At 42.4% G+C, this 20343-nt stretch overlaps 1 pseudogene; it reads right to left on the bottom strand.

Annotated features, from left to right (window-relative positions):
• Positions 1-8467: 8467 nt before the first annotated feature.
• LOC126728294 (uncharacterized) lies at positions 8468-13404 on the bottom strand (annotated as a pseudogene).
• Between the last annotated feature and the right edge of the window lie 6939 nt (positions 13405-20343).

Raw genomic sequence — 20343 nt, 5'->3', positions numbered from 1 at the left:
CGTCATCATGTGATTGCATGGTTCCAACCTTATCTTCATCCGAGAAGCTCAGCATTGGTCGGATCTCCATCCTAGCCTTCTTCGGCTCATGGCTAGAGTCCTCGGCAGGCGGCTGAGCCACAGACATCACCCTGGACGGATGAGAATCAGTCCTCCCCGGAGTAGTGAAGATGACATTAATTGTGCCCAAAGGGGCTCTCGAAGAAGCATCTCTCCGAGGTTCCAATCCTGCTTGGCCCCCTTGCCTACTAGGATGATACAGAAATTGCTTTAACCTCCCTTCTCAGACCAATTGTTCTAGGTGATTTTACAAAGTTCTCCAATCCTTTGTGGTGTGCCCTCAATCCTGGTGGTATTGGCAATAAAAGCTTTAATTGTGCTTCATGGGGTCACCCCCATCTTATTTGGCCATTTAAAGAATGGCTTGTTCTTGATTTTCTCCAAGATTTGGTGTACTGGTTCTCAGACCACCGTGTTAACCATTTAAGTAGTGGTAGACCCCCATTGCCCAGCAAATTCTTTTCGGGGCTGGTTATTGTTGTATCGGTCCGACCTGAAATCCCTCGTCTCTTAAGGGATAACCTTAGCCTTCCCCTTCCCTTGTTGTTGGTCTTCCTCGACCCATTTATACTTATCAATTCGGTCCATGAGTTGACGTACACTGTTAGTAGGTTTCCTAGTCAAAGACTTCCTTAAACCATGCTTGGCAGGTAGGTCGACCTTGAAAGTTCTTACGGCCACATCATCAAAGTCACCATCTATCTCATTGAACATTTCCCAGTATCTGTCTGAGTACGTTTTCAAGGTCTCCCTTTCTCGCATAGTCATAAATAGCAAGGAGTCTAGGGCTTGAGGAACCCTACTGCATGTGATAAAGTGAGATCTAAACGCCAGGGTAAGTCCCTTGAAGGAATCTATAGAACCTGCTCCGAGGCCATCAAACCATCTCATTGCTACAAGCCCTAGATTGGACGGGAACACCTTGCACATCAAGGCCTCATTCTTGAAGTGGACAGCTGTTCGACCATTATACATGGTGAATGTTGGCTGAGTAAACTGCTAAGAAAGTTTTCCTCCTTCAATTCTACATGTGAAAGGCGACCTGGAAATTTGGTTCAACGCCTTACTCATAACGTCGTTTCCCACGCCTTTGCAAGACGAGCTCCTATTTATGTGCTCATGATGGTATTTATCATCACACGAGAAAGATTCACGAGGAGGAGTCCTCGACCTAGGCCTATAACTACCATCATCATCGGAGGGTGATTCTGAGCTTGAAGAAGTCCTTCTCCTTTGCTTACAGCGTAGTTTCCTCTGCAAATGATCTATCTCTTGTTGCATGTTTCTAGCATTCTCTTCATGGGAGATGTGGCTCCCACCTCGGATTGACTCCTACTAGTATGGGTGGTATGCACACTTCCCTTCCGGTCCCTTTTTCGTTCAAGATGGAGGAAATGATCTTGACATTGGGACCCCATAGATTCCACCTAATTCGGACCTAAACCCACCATAACTGAACGTTAAGCTCACTAGAACATAAGAATTTCCCACAGACGGCGCCAATTGTAAGGACGCAATTTGGGTCCTAAGCCTAAAAGTTAAAAGAATCTAGGTTCAAAGAACCCAATACAATGAATTTGTAGAGAGTGGGTTGGAAAACTAAGCTATAATGAGTTGGTTAGCAATTATAGTGGATTCAAATGACAATAAGGTAAAGAGAGACTGGTTTTCTCCAAAGAAAATAGTCCTCGACACAGTCTGAGGAGATCAGTTCTTATATATATTTTTTGAAGTTGATTACAAGTACAACTCTTATTGCTACATTATTTCTTTCTCAATTTTCTGATCCTCTTCCATCTGGGTCTTCCTTCTATTTTATACTCTCTACTTTCTTTCATCTTCGCCCTTCACGTTTACATTAGATTGCTGGTGTTGATCTTTGTCCCATTAACACATTCTTGAAATCTTTTGGAGTAGCTGTAAGGCTAAAAAGTACAGTTTAGATATCACTTCCTCATTAATGCGGCCAGAGAGTTAGCTACAGAACATTCAATGTGGTGGCAGCAGTTTTCTCTTAGATATTTCACAGCTCTCATTTGTCTTGTACGTTCATGATCCATATCCTTATCAATAGAAGTTCTTGGAATGTCACTCTGGATGATGGAACACACCTTTTGACCTCTACTTCGCTTAGTGCAGGAGATACTCCTCCTCAGCCTACCTTCCCAAACCTTCTTAGTTATAGCTTGCTCGTGAAGTTCTGAGTCTTACATCTTCATTACTGTTTATTTGTCCTCGAACCAATAAGCGTCCTCAGAAAAGGCCTAAGGCCCAACATATATTCTTAGGCCCCTTATCCCTACAAATATGTACTTGTAAGGTTGTAAGTAGAAGAAGAGAATAATAGAGGTTGTAGGTAAAAGAATAGCACAAAAGAACTGTATGATGGGTATTAATTATGAATTATTTGATATATATACACACACATATACTCCACATTTAAGAATTTTATATGAACAAAAAGTCTAAAGCTAATATTAATTGAATAGAATTTTATAACCGACTTATATATATATATAATTTTATATTTGATTCATAGTTTTTGGATTATACTACGTTGCACCCTTAGACAAATAAACTAAAGAAAAAAACAAATTAAGCACCATGTGAAGCAACTACTGCTGGGTTTAAATTAATAAGCTAATATTAATTGAATAGAACTTTATTCATCCTTGTTCCACATGAAGCAAATACTACTGGGTTTAAATTAATAAGCTAATATTAATTGAATAGAACTTTATCCTTACTTCTTTTTAGCACCACGTGAAGCAACTACTGTTGGGTTTAGCATTCATCAAAATCCTTCCTTCGTTGTTAGCACCACGTGAAGTAACTATATTAGAATTAAATTAAGCACAGCAAGTGTAATTCAACTTTAATCAAATTAAGATTCTTATCCACTTAGACATTATTGTTGAAGAAAAATTAAATCCACTTAGAAATTATAGTTGAAGAAAAATTATATATATATTTTTTCCTAAAATCTAAAAATCTAAGAAAATTTCTGCAATTTAGTGCCGTCACTTGGCACAATCACAACGTCTAAACCCAACTTTTATTATATACTAGCAGAATTCCTGATGTGCGGTAAAAATTATTATTAGTTTTCTCCAATATTTCAATAATTTTTTATAAAGAATATTGTAACTTAACTGGTTGACACTCAATTTCCAATAGAGACATTTATGATTTAGATTCCTCAACTATTGATGTGTAAAAACAAATTCAATAAATTTCCTTGTAAAAATTATTGTAGTTGCACGATTTTCCTGGCCCAACTTCAGTTGATCAGGCCTTGGCCCAAAGCGCAACCCACAATAAATGTTTGTAGAGGATGGGTTAAAGAACTTAGCCTCAGTGAACCTATTCGGTCTAATGCATGGACAGTGTTGTTTGCAAAAAGAAATAAAAACACATGAATGGATCTCTCTCTCCTGATTCTATTTCTTTAGTTCCTTATACAGTTTTTCCGTCCCCTTCTTTGAGGGACTCCACTACATTATATAGTTCTCTTCCTCTCATCTCAACCTTACACCTGTTGATCATCTAAGCATCTACTTGAGCACCTGTCCCATCAGACGCCCTCATCAGTCCCTTTGTGAGTTGCAGAGGCCAAGGCGGTACTGTTCAAGTGTCTTTTCCTCATTAATGCGGCCAAGGGGGTGGTTGGGGCGCAATTAATGTGGTGGTAGCTTTCCATGAGATATTTTGGATTTTATTCATTTTATATGTTGGGAGGATGAACTGAAATAGCTGGAGAGTTCCTCGTCTGGGATTCGTGGTGTCCGAGGAGGAGTTACTCCTCGGACAGGTTTCCTTGGCGTTATTGGGATTGAGTAGTGCTTCATATGTGGTTTCCCTTCGGACAGGAAGCTCCTCGGACGGGCCTGAATTCGGAATAGTCCATTATTTTTGGGTCGGGCCCCACAATAGCCCCTCAAAACTCCGGTTTTTATCTCCCTCCGAGGAGAAAAGCGGGATTTTGATGTTTATGAGAGGATGGAAATAAGGAGATCGTGTGGCGCGCGTGCGGACGGTTACTTTTGACGCGCTACAATTTACGAGGCGCGGCCATTAACTTCTGGAGGCGTTATGTTCCCTTCATCCAACGGCGTGGCGTGGATCGAACGGCCATCGTTTTTTCTCGTATTTTTAGGCAGGAGCGATCTTTTCTCTCTCCTCCTGGCTATATAAGACGTCAGAGGGGTTCAGTTCCTTCTTCTTATCTGTATTTCATAAACCTCCAAGGACTCCAGAGAACTCCATCGAATCCCAGAGATATACGAACACTTGCGTCCGTTGCGCCACCGTAGCCATTCTTCGTGAAGCGTTTCGTCCAAGAGAGATTTCCAGGCGTCCCATTGAGCGTTTTGTGCAGGTACCAGTACATTTCGTTCTTTTCGCCGTTTCAATTCCCTCCTCGGACTTTACTTTTCTTCTTGGTCTCAACTTTCATTTCCCCATTTCAGTTCAGATGGGTAGATTCGAAAAATTAGTAAAAACTCCAGCCGCTATGGAGGCCTTTAGGGCTAAATACCACATTCCCCCTGGGGTTGGGCTGCGGTACTGTCCTCTGGAAGGAGTATTGACAGATAGAGTTGAGGGAGAAGTCATTATCCCCATGATTGCTTTCATAGAGGGAGGGATGACACTTCCCATGCGTAGGATCACAAGGGAATACCTGTTCAACCATAGGTTGACGCCGTATCAGTGTGCCCCGAATATGTTCAAGATACTAGGCTGTGTAGATGTCTTAGACGAGCGGATGAATCTAGGCCTTACTTGGCACGATGTGGCTTATCTGTACGAATGTCACTGCCTCGGGGATGATGGGTATTATCTTAAATCCCGGAACGAGGACGTTAGGTTGATCTCTTGTCTTCCAGTATCCAATAAGACCGTGAAGAATGACTTCCTCATTGCTTCTGGGGAGTGGTTCGACGGTATTCATTGTCCAACTCGGGCAGGAAACCCAGGTGCGGCGCTTTTAGGATTGGTCCTTTTTGGGAAAGGATTTAGTGTTGAGGGGTTATTTTTCTTGCTTTCTTTGTAATTGGAAAATTTCATGGTCTAACCTCACTTTTCTTGGTTTGTTTGCAGACAAAATTCACGTTGCTCCTCGGATAAACTTTGTGAACGTGCCAGCGTTGAACTATCTCCTCAGGTCGGAGATTTACGTCGCCGAGGACGGACAGTTGCGTGCGGCCCATCTGGTTCTGGGCTATCAACCTTTGAGCAGCGCTTTTCAGGCAGTCGGTCACGCTATAAGGGCTGGCAGTCCGAGGCTGGCTAGAATTGACGTGTCCAAGGACGGGTTCCTAGCTGACCACGATCTGCCACCAGTTGTGTTGCCTGGTGTCAGAAATCCCTACTTAGCAGAGCAGCTACCTCCGGTAAACGAGCCTGGCGCTGCTGTTTTGGTTGAAGAAGAGGCTGAATCATCTCGTCTTTCCCTTGAGGAAGAGATAGATAAGTTTTACTTCGAGGAGGAAATTCAGCAAAACCCTTTGGTGGAGCTTTCTAATCCCGAAGCAGAGCAGGACCAACATTCCGCAGTTGGTATTCCCTCAATCGTTATCTGCTCGGACGATACTTCAGACGAAGAGGTAGAGCCCATGGCAGGAAAAGGAAAGTTTCTAAAGGAGCTGATGTCCTCCCGAGGGAAAGGTCAGTCATCGAAGGGTCAGTCATCGAAAGGACCAACTCCATCACAGGTCAAAACCCTTCCCCCTGTGGTCCCTCAGGGCATCTCGGACCCTAGCCTTAAGGTTAATCCGGACCTGAAGAAGAAGAGGCCGGTTGACACTCCTGAGGAAGGTGAGGTGATTGCCCAGCCGACCAAGCAGCAAAAGACCACGCGGGCGCCAAGGAGCAGAAGGGGTAACTCCTCGGAGAGCCGGGATGAGGAGAACCTTGCTGAAGTGCGCGCTTCCCCTCGTGCATGGAACCCCAAGCTGGAACTGGATGGGGTTGCCATCCCTTTCAATGCTTCGGTCCGAGAGTATAACCGAGGTCGGGTAGGGTACGTGGCGGATGCCTTAGAGCAGCCCCTTCTCCTTCCTCGGGACATGGAGGCCTATAGGCGGTTCTCTCAGTCCGAGCTCTTCCTATCCCTAAAAAGGGATCTCGCGTTGGTAAGTAATCCTTTTACTGTTTTATTAATTTATTTACCCCTGTTAGATTTCTTTTTCAAAACAATCTTGTTTCGTTCGTAGATTACTCAGCAGGTGTTCGTGGCTGATGAGTTTTGCCGTGATAGCCGTAGTCGGGCTGAGGCTGAGACCCAGGCTCGGGTGGAGATGGAGAAAGCCTTGGGGTCCCTCAAGCACGAGCACCTTAAACTCACGGACGAGTTCAAGGTGTCGGAGAACCGGCGCAAAAGTGCAGAGGCTGGTTTAAAGAGTGCCGAGACCCAGGCGGAGGACCAGCGCAAAGAGCTGTACTCAACACAGATTAACCTCGCCACTGAGAGGCAGGCAGTGCAGGATCTCAAGATTGCCCTGCAAAAAGTTAAGGATGAGCTGAGGCAGGCCAAAGAGGAGGCCCAGCTGATCCGAGAGGCTACTAAGGCCGAGAAGAATGCTGCTCGCCAGCTCGGGGCTGAAGAGACGGAAGCCAGGCTATCCGAGGAGATCCCCGAGGTGTGCAGGGATTACTGCAGTATTTCATGGGCTCATGGTCTCGATGCTGCAGGAGTTCCTGCGGATTCGGCACTGAGACTGCCCGAGAGCATCTTCTATCCTCAGGAGATCCGAGCTAATCCTGATGAAGCCCAAGTCGCTTCGGAGCAAGACCTGGCGGTGCCTGATGCCGTCCTCGTGCCTGATATGGTGAAGGATCCTGCCACAGACTCTTCCATTGAGGTTCCTCCTCCTCAGCCCGAGCAGAAAGAAGATCCTCCCGCTAAGGCTTAGCCTTTTAGGCTTTTGATCTTTGTACCCCCTTTTTTTTTTTGAATGAGAGTCGTCTTATTTTTCCATTCTTTTGTAAGGACCTCTCTTTCTAATGTACTCGGACTAATGATATAAAATGTTCGTTTTGCTTACTATGGATGTATGTCAGTAGCGCTCTTTTTTAAACATTTGCAACGATGTAGATACAGGTAAATGGTCAAAATAAAAATGGGTTTTTGGGCTGCGCATTTGAGGGTTGCGATGGTGCTAGACTGTGCGCATGCATTAAAGTGATTTCCTTTAAGTAATAATCTCCCAATCTATCATAAGTAATAATTTCCCCTAAGTCTGTGGTCCGAGGGACCATGCATGACTTAGGTTCTGTTTAAGACTTATGAATAGTTGCCTTAAGTATTAATTTCCCCTAAGTCTGTGGTCCGAGGAGCCATGCAGGACTTAGGTTCTGTTTAAAACTTATGGTTTTTCTTGTGTACTTGGTTTCCCCATAGGCTTGAGTCCGAGGACCATGCAAGGCCTTGGTTCTGTCCAAAACTTATGGTTTTTCTTTCGTGTATTTGGTTTCCCCATAGGCTTGAGTCGGAGGACCATGCAAGGCCTTGGTTCTGTCCAAAACTCATGGTTTTTCTTTCGTGTATTTGGTTTCCCCATAGGCTTGAGTCCGAGGACCATGCAAGGCCTTGGTTCTGTCCAAAACTTACGGTCGGTTGCCTTAAGTATTAATTTCCCCTAAGTCTGTGGTCCGAGGAGCCATGCAGGACTGAGGTTCTGTTTAAAACTTATGGTTTTTCTTGTGTACTTGGTTTCCCCATAGGCTTGAGTCCGAGGACCATGCAAGGCCTTGGTTCTGTCCAAAACTTACGGTTTTTCTTTCGTGTATTTGGTTTCCCCATAGGCTTGAGTCCGAGGACCATGCAAGGCCTTGGTTCTGTCTAAAACTCATGGTTTTTCTTTCGTGTATTTGGTTTCCCCATAGGCTTGAGTCCGAGGACCATGCAAGGCCTTGGTTCTGTCCAAAACTTACGGTTGGTTGCCTTAAGTATTAACTTCCCCTAAGTCTGTGGTCCGAGGAGCCATGCAGGACTGAGGTTCTGTTTAAAACTTATGGTTTTTCTTGTGTACTTGGTTTCCCCATAGGCTTGAGTCCGAGGACCATGCAAGGCCTTGGTTCTGTCCAAAACTTACGGTTTTTCTTTCGTGTATTTGGTTTCCCCATAGGCTTGAGTCCGAGGACCATGCAAGGCCTTGGTTCTGTCCAAAACTCATGGTTTTTCTTTCGTGTATTTGGTTTCCCCATAGGCTTGAGTCCGAGGACCATGCAAGGCCTTGGTTCTGTCCAAAACTTACGGTTGATTGCCTTAAGTATTAACTTCCCCTAAGTCTGTGGTCCGAGGAGCCATGCAGGACTTAGGTTCTGTTTAAAACTTATAAATATTGTCAGTGGACCAGCAAGCAGCGGATAGTCATGAAAGAAAACGTGTGCTAAGCCATTCTCATTAATAACAATATCTTCTGAGATTATTTACATTCCATGGTCGGGGTACAGCTTTTTCATCCAAATCTTCTAGGTAATAGGCGCCTATTCCGGCCACGGATGTGACACGGTATGGTCCCTCCCAATTGGGCCCCAACTTGCCCCAAGAGGGGTTCTTTGCGCTGCCAAGAATCTTTCTCATCACGAGATCACCTGGACCCAGAGGCCGCAGTTTGACATTAGCATCATACCCCTGTCTCAGCTTCTGGTGATAATAGGCCATATGAATCATCGCTTTTTCCCTTCTTTCTTCAGCCAGGTCCAGACTCCGTTCCAATAACTCGTTGTTATCGTTTGGGGTAAACAATTTAGACCTTAGCGTGGGAAAGTTGTTCTCGATCGGGAGCACGACCTCAGCCCCATAAGTCATCGAGAAGGGGGTCTCACCGGTCGATCGTCGTGGCGTCATCCGATAAGTCCATAAGACGTGGGGGAGTTCTTCTGCCCATCTCCCCTTTGCCTCGTCCAGTCTCTTCTTTAGTCCGTTCACTATGACCTTGTTCACGGCCTCGACCTGCCCATTTCCTTGAGGGTAGGCGGGGGTGGAATATCGGTTAATGATTCCAAACTCGCGGCAATACTCCCTAAAGTTCTTACTGTCGAACTGCAGACCATTGTCGGAAATGAGTATACGCGGAGTCCCGAAGCGGGTGATGATGTTCTTCCAGATGAATTTTTGGGCGTCCACGTCCCTAATGTTGGCCAAGGGTTCAGCTTCCACCCATTTAGTGAAGTAATCAGTTCCGACTATTATGTATCGCTTGTTCCCCACAGCTTTGGGGAAAGGACCGACTATATCAAGGCCCCATTGTGCGAACGGCCATGGGCTAGACAGGGGGTTGAGAACCCCTCCGGATTGGTGGATATTCGGGGCGAATCTTTGGCACTGGTCGCACTTCTTAGCGTATTCTTGGGCCTCTCTTTGCATGTTCGGCCACCAGTATCCTTGGGTGAGTGCCCTGTGCGCCAGCGACCTTCCTCCGGTGTGGCTTCCGCAAATCCCCTCGTGCAACTCCTCAAGTAAAGACTCGGACTCTTCTGGATGTATGCAGAGTAGGTACGGCCCAGAGTAAGAGCGTCGATATAGTTTGTGGTCCTCTGATAGCCAGAACCGAGGAGCATTCCTGCGTATCTTTTCGGCTTCCAGTTTTTCCTCCGGTAAGATGTCGTTTTGGAGGAAGCTCTTTATGGGATCCATCCAGCTGGGACTTTTTCCGATCTGATGGACTTGAGCCGAGTTTCTGCAGATGGGACTTGCCTGTGATAGATCTTCAACGAGGATCATTCGCGGCAGATTATGCGCCGAGGACGTGGCGAGAGTGGCCAGCGAGTCTGCATGGGTGTTTATGCTCCTGGAAATGTGCGTCAGACTGAAGGATTCAAAACTCGTCTGTAGCCGTTTGACTTGTCCCAGGTACTCTTGCATCCTAGTATCTCGAGCTTCAAGCTCGCCCATCACTTGTCCGACCACTAATCTGGAGTCCGAGAATGCTTCTATTATTCTTCCACCCAATCTTTGAACCATCGCCATCCCTTGAAGCAAGGCTTCGTACTCGGCTTCGTTGTTCGTAGCCGAGAATCCGAGTCTTAACGATTTTTCAATGGCAGCGCCGTCCGGCGATATTAAAACTATCCCCACTCCTGATCCTCTCTGGTTGGCCGCGCCATCCACGTAGACCTTCCAACGCATGGTCTCCCCTGCTGAAATTGCGCCAACCAATTTTCCACCCAGGTCTTTCTTCTCGGTCATTGTTTCTATAGAGGGCTCAGCAAACTCCGCTACCAAATCTGCGAGGACCTGTCCTTTGACGGAGGGTCTGGGCATATATTTAATATCAAAAGCCCCCAAAAGAGCACTCCACATGGCGATCCTTCCTGTGTAGTCAACGCTTCGAAGAACGGCTCGAAGGGGAAGCTGAGTTAGAACGATGACCGTATGCGCCTGGAAGTAATGAGGAAGCTTCCGGGTTGCATGCACTATCGCCAGAATTGCCTTTTCTAAAGGTAGGTATCGCACCTCGGCCTCATGTAGTGATTTGCTCACATAGTACACCGGTCGCTGCACCCCATTATCATCCCGTATAAGTACCAGGCTTACAGCGTGGGGAGCTACGGCGATGTAGGCAAACAGCACCTCATCTGCCTCAGGACTGGACATGATGGGTGGTCGGGACAGGTAGTCCTTAAGCTGCTGGAAAGCCTGAACGCAATCCTCCGACCATTCGAACTCTTTCCACTTGTTTATCAGGAGGTAAAAAGGCCGACATCGATCCGCCGATCGCGATATGAACCGGTTTAATGCCGCAATCATGCCAGTGAGCTTCTGCACCTCCTTCGGGTTCCTAGGAGTCTGTAGGCTGTTAATGGCTTTGATTTGGTCGGGACTTACTTCTATTCCCCTGTGGGTGACCATGTACCCTAGGAATTTCCCAGACCCGACCCCGAATGAACATTTGGAGGCATTCAGCCGCAACCGGTGCTCCCTTAAGATAGCGAAGACTGTTCCGAGGTCTTTCACGTGCTCGGACACCTTTTTACTCTTCACAACCATATCGTCTATATAAACCTCAATGATCTTGCCCAGCTGTGGCTCGAACATCCGAGTCATCATCCTTTGGTAGGTTGAGCCCGCGTTCTTTAGCCCGAACGGCATCACCTTATAATGATAATTTCCGATGGGCGTCATGAAAGCCGTTTTCTCTTGGTCCTCTAGCGTAAGGGGTATCTGATGATAGCCCTGGAAGGCGTCCAGGAAACTCATTCGAGGGTGCCCCACGGTTGCATCTACCAATCGATCGATTTTGGGTAGGGGAATGGGTCCTTGGGGCACGCCTTGTTCAGGTCCGTGAAGTCCACGCAGACCCTCCACTTCCCCGTCTTCTTCTTTACCACCACTGTGTTCGCCAACCATTCGGGATAAAAGACCTCTTTGATAGCCCCTGCTCTTTTCAATTTCGCCACTTCGTCCCTTACGGCACTAGCGTGTTCCCTTGAAGGGCGTCGGGGTGGCTGCTTCCTCGGAGTGGAAGAGGGGTTGACATTCAGGTGGTGACAAATGAGGCTAGGATCAACTCCCGGGGCATCGTAGGCGTCCCATGCGAATACGTCGACATTTTCTCTGAGAAATCTGACCAGTTCCTCCTTTTCTTGAGAGGGCAATTCAGAGCCGACCTGAAAGAACTTCTCAGGGTCATCTTTGACAGCAATCTTATCTAGACCTTCACACCTTATCTCCTCGGCCGGCCCATCGTCTTGTCTTGCCGAGGAGGCTGGTTGCTATAAGCTCTCTGGGACCGAGGGCTCGACTAAGGGCCGATGTAAAATGGCGGCCACCATACACTTCCTGGCCACGGCCTGATCTCCTCGGATCTCTTCCACTTGTCCTTTGGATGGGTATTTTACTTTTTGGTGAAGTGTGGAGGTCACGGCCCCTAGGGAGTGGATCCATGGCCTTGCAACTATCGCGGTGTAAAGTGAATAAGCGTCGACCACGATAAAATTCGCCTCCACCACTTCCGCCCCAGTCTGTACGGGCAGTCGGATTTGCCCCTTTGGCGTAACAATCCTTCCCTCGAAGCTAAGAAGGGGGGAGTCATAAGCTGTCAAATCTTCCGGCTTCAAGTTCAGCCCCTTGTATAGGTCAGGGTACATTATCTCCACCGCACTTCCCGAGTCTACTAACACCCTTTTCACATCGAAGCCCCCAATCCGCAATGTGACCACCAAGGCATCATCGTGAGGTTGAATAGTTCCTCTTTTATCCTCATCCGAGAATCCCAGCATCAAGGAGCTTCCCTTTTTTGGCCTTTTGGGCTCCCTTTACCTGCCCCCGGAGGGGAGCCGATCAACAGCTAGTACCCTGGGGATGGGTGGCCCGGTTCTTCTTGGTGCAGCGAGGATGACATGTATCGTCCCGGTGGGGGGTCTTAAAGACACGTCCCTTCGAGGCTCTTGTGCTGCTTGGTCGGGATGGCCGCTCGATGGGTGCAACAGGTGACGTAGCTTTCCTTCTCGGACCAATTGATCTAGGTGATTCCACAGATTCTTGCAGTCCTCAGTAGTATGCCCATGGTCCTGATGATAGTGGCAGTACAGGTTCTGGTTACGTTTGGAAGGATCTCCAGCCATCTTTCCCGGCCACCTGAAATAGGGTTCATCCCTTACTTTCTCCAGTACCTGTTGTACTGGCTCTCTGAACACGGCATTCACTGTTTGCGGGTTGCTCTGCCCAGCCTGTCGCGGAAAGTCTCTCCTCGGCTGACCAGTATTGTGACGTTCCGACCTGACATCATTTGCTTTGGGGTGGATAACCTTCTCCTTTCCCCTCCCTTGCAGCTGATCTTCCTCTACTTTTTTGTACTTGTCGATCCTATCCATTAACTGTTGGACGTCAGTAACTGGTTTTCCGGTGAGGGATTTCCTTAAGCCATGCTCGGTAGGGAGACCGCTTTTGAACGTGCTGATAGCAACATTGTCATGGTTGTCATCTAAATCGTTATACACCTCCCAATACATATCCGAGTATGCTTTCAAGGTTTCTCCTTCGTGCATGGATAAGGATAGTAGCGAACTGAGAGGTCGAGGGACTCTGGTGTTTGTAATAAAACGGGAGCAAAAAGCTTGAGTGAGCTGCTTGTAGGAGCCTACGGAGTTTGTCTTCAGGCTGTTGAACCACCTCATTGCCATCGATCCCAAGCTGGATGGGAAGATCTTGCACATTAGGGCTTCGTTTTGCGAATAAATCGCCATTTTTTGGTTAAACTGACTCACGTGCTCTACCGGGTCTGTTCTGCTGCTATAGATGGCGAACACCGGTTGGTTGAAGCGTCTTGGCAGCTTAGCCCCTTCGATTCTATTCGTGAAGGGTGACCTCGAGACCTGATCCAGCGCCTTCTTCATGGCGTCGTTCCCCGAACCTTTGCTGGATGGGCTCTTATACTTCCGTACTGGGCGTGGTTCCTTTTCGTAAGAAAAGGTTTCACTTGGGGGGGTCCTTGACCTTTGTCTGTAACTCACGTCCTCCGCATTAGAAGACTCGCCTGAGTCAGAGGGAGATCGTCTTCGCTGTACACGTCGTAACTTCCTTTTTAGGTCATCTATCTCTCGCTGCATGGCCTGGTGACTATTTCGCCTCTGAGACACGTGACTTCCTGTCTGAGTGTGACTCTGGCTCGTCCGGATAGTATGCACGCTTCCCTCACGATTCCCCCTGCCGCCTGGGTTGGTTGGGTTATTTTGCCTCTGGGACTCGGCGGGTTGTGTTCGTTGGGAGTCAGCTTGGTGAGGATCCCCCTGGTGCGGGCCTAGCTCTGCCATGCTCGACCGTTGTACTAGCTGATGCCTTAGTTCTCCCCACAGACGGCGCCAATTGTAGTTGCACGATTTTCCTGACCCAACTTCAGTTGATCAGGCCTTGGCCCAAAGCGCAACCCACAATAAATGTTTGTAAAGGATGGGTTAAAGAACTTAGCCTCAGTGAACCTATTCGGTCTAATGCATGGACAGTGTTGTTTGCAAAAAGAAATAAAAACACATGAATGGATCTCTCTCTCCTGATTCTATTTCTTTAGTTCCTTATACAGTTTTTCCGTCCCCTTCTTTGAGGGACTCCACTACATTATATAGTTCTCTTCCTCTCATCTCAACCTTACACCTGTTGATCATCTAAGCATCTACTTGAGCACCTGTCCCATCAGACGCCCTCATCAGTCCCTTTGTGAGTTGCAGAGGCCAAGGCGGTACTGTTCAGGTGTCTTTTCCTCATTAATGCGGCCAAGGGGGTGGTTGGGGCGCAATTAATGTGGTGGTAGCTTTCCATGAGATATTTTGGATTTTATTCATTTTATATGTTGGGAGGATGAACTGAAATAGCTGGAGAGTTCCTCGTCTGGGATTCGTGGTGTCCGAGGAGGAGTTACTCCTCGGACAGGTTTCCTTGGCGTTATTGGGATTGAGTAGTGCTTCATATGTGGTTTCCCTTCGGACAGGAAGCTCCTCGGACGGGCCTGAATTCGGAATAGCCCATTATTTTTGGGCCGGGCCCCACAATTATAATCTTTAGTTATTTTATAGACAAAATAGAAAGACATTAAGAGTAGTGTAGTGATTTGATCACACTATATATATGTGTTCACTAATTGAAAATTACATAATATAATGGTTAATATAGATAAGCATGATTCATGCCTACTAAAAAAATGCATATATACTTTTTTTGCAACATTCTTGATTGTGTGTTACTAATTTTCCCCCTTTTTGTTGGGCATTGCATCAATTGTTGCATAATACAGTGTTTCAATTGTTTCTCACATTTAAAAAAAAAAAATTGTTTCTTATATGATTCAAAGAAAAAATGATACTCTCTCAGTTCCAGTTTGTTTGTCCTCTATTCTATTTTGAGATGTCCCAAAATATTGTCCAAATTCTAAAAATAAAAGTCATTAATGTACTAAAGTTCCTATTATACGTCTACTTTATTTTCAAAATTATTTGATAAGAAAACTAACAAATATTTAAAAATAAATTTAATTAGGATATCTTTTTAATTGCCTCCTTAAGAATAACTCTTAAAAAAAATTTTAAAAAAAATGATAAATTTATTTAAGGATAGTTTTGGAAACACAAGACAATAAATGATATTCTCTTAAAAATTTTTACTTTTCAAATAGAACAAACAAATTGGGAGGGTGGGGGGTAATAAAATTTCATTATGCTATAACAAAATAAATATATTTATTCCATCACACACACACACTTATATATATATATATATATATATATATATACATGAAAGGTGTTAGGAATTTTAAAGGATTAGCAACTAAACATGAGTAAGAATGTCATATTCTAAATTTTTTATTATTATTCCAACTAATAATTATCTCTTTTATAAAGTTTATAAAAAATAATCATATAAATTCATTTAATATATATAATTAATACACAACTATAGATAATTAATATATGCATTTAGATATTTTATGGAAGATAGTTTTGGATAATGTTGTACATATATTATAAAGAAAAAGTAAACTAAATTAGAGTAAATAAAAATATACATTTTGAGATATTAAAAATTAATTTAGTAGTTTCACTGGATTTTGTAGCCTTCTCAAGGTAAGATTAAATTTTTTTTTTTTTTTTTAATCATGAAACCAAAGATAAATGCAAAAAAGTAACGGGACCATGAAAATCAACTGATTTGTATTGTGTTTGCATATTTCATATCATAAAATGAAAGTTACCCAACTCTCTTACTATCCTCTACTCATCGATAGTGTAGCATTAAAACATGATGTGGGCAAGTGTATGTGCATGTATCTTATAGATGATTTAAAATTAAATTATGGTAAAATATGGCTTTACATTGCACACCAAATATTTTCTTTCCTTATATACCCAAAGTAAAAACCATCCAACCAAATTACCCAAACCGAAATCATATTTAAGCCCCTAATTTTAAAAAGAAAAAAGAAAGAAAAAAATTATAACCGTAGGGGTTTCAGCGTCTTGATGGTAGTGGGTGGTTGGTATAATAGAGATAGTGACGTCTTAGATTCCTCTTTCTCTCCCTTTCAAATATTTTGTCAGTCTCAGGTGTTTTATTTTAGTAACATATAGTGAAATAATGCGTTTTATTTAACAATTCATAACATTTTTGTGTCTTTCTATATTTTTTCAAGGTCTTATCTGGTTAGTTATTACTATTAGTCCTTAATTATTATTATTTTTTGTTTTTTTTAAAAAATACTAAAACAGTGGGTATGCTAAAAGACATGAAGAATAGAAAAATGTGTGGTGTAAGTTTAGTCAATTAATTGATTCTCAAAAAAAAGTAAAATAAGTTGATGTGGACTTTTGTATAACAGTGAAAAAAACTTAATGAAAAATGTAAAAAAAAAAAGCTAGATACAAAATTAGAGCTCCACTTGGTAAGACTTCACGCACTCTCGCATGAGGTCTATGCTTTTTTATATATATATATATATATATATTGATTGATTGATTGATTATACTCTCTCCGTTCCAAATTGTTTGGTCTAGTTAGAAAAACCCAGTTATTTAGGGAAACATTATTAACAGTCTTATCTCTTAAAAAAAAAGTTAAAAGTTCCTAAATTATCCTTAAACAAATTTATCAAAAAATTATTTTAAAACATTTTTTTTAATAATTTGAATAAAGATGGCATGTATAGTGGATTTCAAAATTTAGGTTTTCAATTAAAAAAAAATGCTCCCACAAATATATTAAGGGCATAAAGGGAATGTTAATAAATTAATGGTGTTTGACTTTTCAAATAGGACATAATTTTGGGACATCCCAAAATGGAATACAAGCCAAACAATTTGGGACGAAAGGAGTATGATTTCTACATTTTTAATTTTCTTTAATTTAATAATTGAAATTGAAAGTTCATTTTTTCAACTCTCAATCTCAACTATCTATTAAATAAGGTACATACTTAAATTTTTTATTTTACTGTTTTATGGCTTTTAAAAAATGCTGTTAAAATCATGACTTTTTTTTTCGTCTTCTAAAATTATGTTTTCTCTTTTCTATCCAAACAATTTACACTTTGGCCTACAAAGAAGATTAAAATAATAATAATAATAATAATAATAATAACCAAGGTCAACCAAGCTCAAGTGGTCAACTGTTTCTTACTAAACAAGGTTGCAATAGGTATAACTGTTTATAAAATATTTTTTTAACCAAACTCGTGTGTGTTCTAATAAGTATTACTATTTATTAAAGAAAAAAGCATTTTTTGTCCAAAAATAGAATTTGAAATGAATGGTCAAAATGCACGAATACCCCCAAGTTCTGGTCATTTACAAAAATACCCTCCACAATTTTAATTCTTCTTTATAAGTTATAATTCTTTGAGGTTTTCATATTCACCAAATTGACTATAAAATTAACTTTCATCAACTTTTATGGACAAAAAAAATCACATAACCATCATGTGATCATATTAAAAAGATTCACAAACTAATTCTTGCTACTAGGCATCACTTAATTGTCACATGATTTTTCTATTCATAAAAGCTAATGGAAGTTAGTCGTAGGGTTTAATTTGGCGGATAAAAAAAATCTAAAGGAGCTATAAGGAAGAATCAAAATACTAGGGGGTGTTTTTGCAACTAACCTAACTCCAAAGGGTCTTTTTGCATTCTAAGTCTTTAAAAAATAGGTGATTTGAATAATTGTATCTAAAAAAAGTGAAATTTTAAAAAACTTTATTTTGAAAAAATTGTGGTGATATAATGTGTTATCAAACATACACTTGAATGCTGCTTGTAGGGGCAAAGGCCCAAGATCATACAATGGGCGTTGGGCCCCATACGGAGAATTCGACCACGTTCGAGGAGAAGACGTGGGTGCCAAAAGGGGCTCCCGGCCTAATTCTTGTGGGCCTGGAGATGTTTAAAGGGCGGTCCGAGGAGAAATGTCTCATCGGACGTGCCAAATATGGTTCAAACGTGCACTCTGACTGCTAGAAGGATCCACCTCAACGAGCCTTAGTAACAAGGATGAGTCTCATAAGCCCGTAAGAAGGAAGAAAGCATGGGATGCCAAGGATGAGGCAGTAGCTGCCACATTAAATGCATGACAGCTACTTTTCTGGCTCCATTAATGTGGAGAAGACTGGTGAACAGTGTTGCCTTGGCTACCTCAACTCATAGAAAGTTAGGGGGGATGTCCGATGGGACAGACACTCAAGTGAAGGTCCAGATGATCAACAAGTGTAGAGTCATGATGAATTCAAAAGGGCTATATAAGAAAGGGGAGTCTCCATAAAGAAGAGGAGGGAGAACAAGGGAACTTAGAACAGAAAAACAGTGTAAGAACCATAGCCTTTGAGCAGGGACCAATATACGTCCTCCACATCTCCTCGGATTGAACATCTAACGGACATAGAGGGGGGTTTTCTTATTCTCGATTATTGCATGGCCCAATTTTAGCTAGTGTACACTTCGTTTAGGCCTAGTTCTGTAACCCACTATCTATAAATTCATTGTTTTGGGCTCCTGGGGCCAGAACCCCATACTTGTTGTGCCTGGGCCCTGAATCGTGACCCTACACTACCTATAAACATTAAAAATATATATTATTATCTTGATTTAATCATGGTTTTAAAAACCGGACATGGGGCAAAATCAGATTTACCTCTAGTTTCCGGTTTAATTTGGTTTTTGACCAATTTTGGCTAGTTTTTGGGGGGTTTTTTAGACCAAACTGTGGCTAGTTTCCAATTCAACTGTTCAGACCGGCCAGTCCGATTTGGTCCAATTTTTAAAAACCATGGATTTAATAGTAAAATATAAAAATTGAGGAGATGAATGGTTTGGCCAAAACTATCATATACTCTATTTTGTTTTTTAAATATAGAGATTACATTAATAGTATGTTCTATTAGTAAAAAATTAATATAAAAAAGTACGCTCCATCTAGCAGGTGGAAAAGGAGGATTTAATGGATTACTGAATGAGAATAAGTTAGGTCCGTTGCTGGCATAAAAGGTGTCTTTTATACCAGCTCTGGACCTAACTTGTGAATCTCACCTTTTATGCCAGCTCTGGACCTAACTTATTCTCTTAGTGAAGTGAATTACAAGATGAATAAATAGGTTAAGTAAATAAGAAATAATGGATGTAAAATTTGAGTTTAATAGGGTTATAATTGCAAATAAAAAAACATCAACGAGTACAAATGTTGTGGTTAAAATTTGGCTATATAATTAATGGGGAATAAATAAATTACGTATATTGTTGTTTTTAATTAAAGTACCCCAACATAATTTTTCATTCTCATAACATAGGTCATAAATAATAAGTAATCAATTAGTGTTATACAAATAATGGAATTAGGGATCTCTGAGTTTTTAGAGATAATTTCACACAAAGTTCTTATAATCGTATTTATCCATTATAAAATGATTGAATTAAATTTTATCACATTATCAAATTTTTAATTATATACAAAAACAATACGTGTCAAAATAATTCATGATATTAACCCAATTTCAACCTAATAAATCAACATCAACTATATTAAGGGTGACAATGTTTGCCATGTCCCATGAATATGACATGAATTTTTTCAAGTTAATATTTAGTGTAATGGGTCAATCTTATGTTGACGTGCTTAACTTGCGTTCAACTTGAAATACTTCAATTCGCTATATAGATCTACGCTTCATCACCCTTCGTCATCCGTCATTTTTGGCTTCGATGGAATCTGACTGCCACATATGAAAGAGCCAACTATCAAGATTGTGACCGTTCACGACTGATGGTGATTCCTAATGTTCCTCACTTGACGTGGTTGGGTCGAGTTTCAGTTTGAGCCCCAAACTGACTTGACCCGGCCTCAAGCCTAATGATAATTTTTGCAGGGTTGAGGGCGTGCCTCATTTTCAACCATATTTTGATTCGTAAATAGTAAAGAGACTTTAGCAAAAGGAAATACAAGTAAGAAAAAGTTAAAAAGGTTCCTGATGAGTGGCGCAAAGTTTAAGCCGCATGCTTCTTCATATGATATCATGATTAAAGCAAATTCCCAAAGTCAGACCTTCTGATATTTCAGTTAAATGAATTTGCATAAATATTTTATTTTATTTTATTTTAAATAAACCCCTCTTAGGGGAAGATCAAAAAAAAAAAAAATTCCCGCATAATTGCCCAAAACCAATGTAGTCAGCAATAGGGCTAAACATTTAAAAAAAAAAAAAAAAAAAAAAAGCTTGGAAACCTGTAAAATTTTACTCCCATGACTCTCTTGATTACGCTTCTGTCATTAAGTTGTTTTCTTTGTTAAGTGCTTTGGCAAGTCAG

Source organism: Quercus robur, chromosome 5, assembly GCF_932294415.1.
Source record: "Quercus robur chromosome 5, dhQueRobu3.1, whole genome shotgun sequence".
Taxonomy (NCBI): domain Eukaryota; kingdom Viridiplantae; phylum Streptophyta; class Magnoliopsida; order Fagales; family Fagaceae; genus Quercus; species Quercus robur.
Note: the sequence above shows the minus strand (reverse complement) of the source record. Positions and strands in the feature narration are given on the sequence as shown.